The sequence below is a fragment of the Gallinula chloropus genome (genome assembly GCF_964237585.1).
Source record: "Gallinula chloropus genome assembly, chromosome: 5".
Taxonomy (NCBI): domain Eukaryota; kingdom Metazoa; phylum Chordata; class Aves; order Gruiformes; family Rallidae; genus Gallinula; species Gallinula chloropus.
Genome location: NC_140090.1, coordinates 73008026 through 73011291, shown reverse-complemented (window position 1 = coordinate 73011291; position 3266 = coordinate 73008026).

Sequence of the window (3266 nt, the reverse complement as noted above, 5' to 3'; positions counted from 1 at the left end):
TACGGCCTTTAAAGAGCGTAGCGGCTACGCATGAGCTGAAACGACAGGTACGGGGGGCTGAGGGGATGCCCAGCGGACGGGCAGGCATCTCCTCAGTGCCTGCCGCTGCGCCTGGCAGGGCTAAGGCTGTGGTTTCCACTGGAACTCTGGCGTGGCTGGCAGAGCCCAGGCCAAAGACGCGTGAGTCATAACGCGTGCTACGCCCGGGGTGCTGTGAGAGGCGGATTTTATTGCATTGCTCTGAAGCACCACTGGTTTCCTCGCTCCGTCCTCAGTATGTGGTGAGGGACTGTGGAGCAGTGTGGTTGCACTAGTAACCTGCGTGTTCCTTGGGCCCCCGTGTACTGTACGCTCGTCGTGACGCAAAAAGGCAAAGTACTTGAGAGTTACAAACCGTCAGCCGCAGGGAGCAGTGAGTAGCTCTGTCTTTAGCTCTGAATCTAAATCCAAGCTACAGGTTATACACACGACTATAACTGTGCCTGAGCAGCCTCGGGCTTCTGACTTGGCCTGTCAGTGCTTCACAGCGGCAGGTGTACCCTGCCCCTCGCGCCGAACGTCTGTGACTGCAGCAGCAGGAAAGGTGTGGAGCTGCTTTCTGTGATTCCTCACAGGATATCTTAGACGACCTTGTTTCATACAAGCTCAGAAGGTGGCTGTAAGGCCCATGCGAGAATCACGAAATCTGATACATCAGATGGATGCATTTGTATTTTACAATACTTGGAATTTTGCCCTGCAGCCTGGAAAATACATCACTTCTGTTTCTAACCTATTCTCTGCTCTCATTTGTCTCTTCTCCTCTTTCTTTTCTATACAGGATGTTTTCCCCATTTCTTCTTTTGTTTTCCATTCTTCTGTCTCTGTCTACACTGGAAAACGTACTTTATCCTCAACACTGCTGCAGTTATGCATTGGCTTAGACATGCTCTCAGATGTTCCCAGTGCTGTGCAATTAAACTTCCACCAAAAATAAACGAAACCGGTCTATTTTAGTGCCTGCACTGGTGTATTTATTATAGAAGTGTATAAAATCAGTAATGGATTTTATTCTTACAAGATTTATGGTGAAGGAAATAATTATCTCTCTTCACAAAGAAACTGAAGTACAGCTATTTTGCCTTAAAGTCATGTGGCGTATGGCTGTGACAGCATTTCAGTGTAAATCTTCTGTTTAAGTGTAGGATACCATCTGCCAAACTGTTGCTCCCTGCTAAGCATTCTCAATAGAAAAAGGAACAACACAGCAAATGTTTGCTGAGTTTTTTCTGGGTGGTTTAGCATACTACTTAAGGAAGCCAAAGGAAAGACTCTTCCTGGCTTCAATGAACCTCCAGCCCTCAACTGCAGTCTGCATAGAAGCTGATATACTGCAGGCTGCTCTGAAAGCAGGAGGGGAAATTAGGTAGAATCAGGTGGGATTTCAGGAAATCCATCTGCCAAATTGCCCAGCGTTGTGTATCAGAGTAGGCAGGGTTGCACATGGGCAATTATGATCATACAGCTTCCATTGCCTTCCTGCACCTTGGTCCTCTCTCAGCAAGATTAGCCCAATAATCCACGTGCCTAAAAAGCACTAATACCAGTGAGGTACTAAGAAATGCTTCTCTGTTGTTTACACCTCTCAAAAATGAGACTTTGTGACTTAAAATATCCATGTTTCTAGTACATTTGTCTGGCTTGGAGGCTCATCTGGAGCAACACCATGAGAGCTGCAGGAGGTTGATGTGGCCTGTCTGCAATTTTCAGTGGGAGCTTTGGGCTGCTTACATGTAGGTTCTGCAATAACTGTACCAATGTGTCATTAAGTGTATAATTTGTAGGATCTAAGTGCCTAGGAACTAGCTGGGGCATCGCTGTGCTACGTGCTGAACAAAGGACGGTCCACACAATATATATTGGAAATAATTTTTTCCAGGTATAACTTACTCAGAGCACTTGTACCATCACAGTCACGCTTAGGATTTACCACACATAGATCAGACAGAACAGTGATGACAAGACCTTGGCATTGGGAGTGCAGCTTTAGCAGAGATGCTGTCCTTAACTGACACATGTATGGAAGACAGGCACTCTGGGGCTTTGTGGATGATGTTCCCTGAAGACCCCTGGCAAGCAAATCATGCTTGCTTAGAGTAAAGTAATTAGACAATGAAAGCAATTCCTAATGAGGAACGATTCTTCATGTAATCTTGCCATGATGTGAAATGCAGTAATCGAATCAGCCTGCAGTAATTACATTATACCAGACCAGCCCTCTGACGAACACAGAGGATGGGAGTCAGGCAACCTGGACTCTGCTCCCAGCCGCTCCTTAGCAAGGCCAGCCATGGCCTTCCTAAACCAGTGGTCCCAAAGGAGTGTGGGGTGTTCAGCACCTCTGCTGTTCCAGTCACTTCGTTGCCATCCCATGGAGTTGCTCACATTTTTTTAGTTGAAGGAGAAAGCATAGGACTGTAAGCCCCTCCAGTGCCCAAAGCTATAAAAATACTATGTATAATTAATAAATGTCACCTGGAAATTGAGCAATTACACGAACACTTACTTTTCTTCTTAGATAACAAAGCATGAGCCAGAAACCAGAACTATAAGCTTTTGAAAATGTGGGCCAAATTCTGCTTCTGCCTCTGCAATGCAGAGTTTCTGTCTGCAGCAGAAGTGAAGGCTGTTGTGCATGGCTGTATTTCAGATAGCAAGTTCTCTCACTCAGAAATAGTCTCCAGCATTTGTACACGCTAAATGAGAGCTGTGGCTGCCTAGCCAAGAGTTACAGTAATGCTGTCATTCTTACCTAATACGAATGCAGACGGTTTGGGGAAGGGGCTTTCACTATGTCCTGTCATTATAATTCCCTGAGTATCTGGCTGTCTCTGAGGACTGAGATACTGTTTAGATGGATATTGGGCCTAAGCCCAGGAAGAGTCAGAGCTGTCTGAGCATCAGTTCTGGGACTAGAGCTGTGGGGAGTCCAGCTGAATAGAAAAAAAACAAAAATCCTTTTTCCCTGCTTTTAAGGAAGAATTCCACTAACCAGGCTCAATTTTCTTAACCTGATTTCAGTCCTGCTGAAAAAAAAATCTTCAAAATAAAAGGTGAAGATCAGTTTAAATTCTACCAGGTCTGGTAGGATTTATTAAATCACATATAATGGTCAGTGGGACAGCAGGCGAAGTGTACAGCAAAGCATCAGCCTTGGAAGGGCTGAGGCCAGAGTACATTGGTGTCTCTGCAGTTGCCTTTAAATAACACAAAGAGAAGACCAAGAG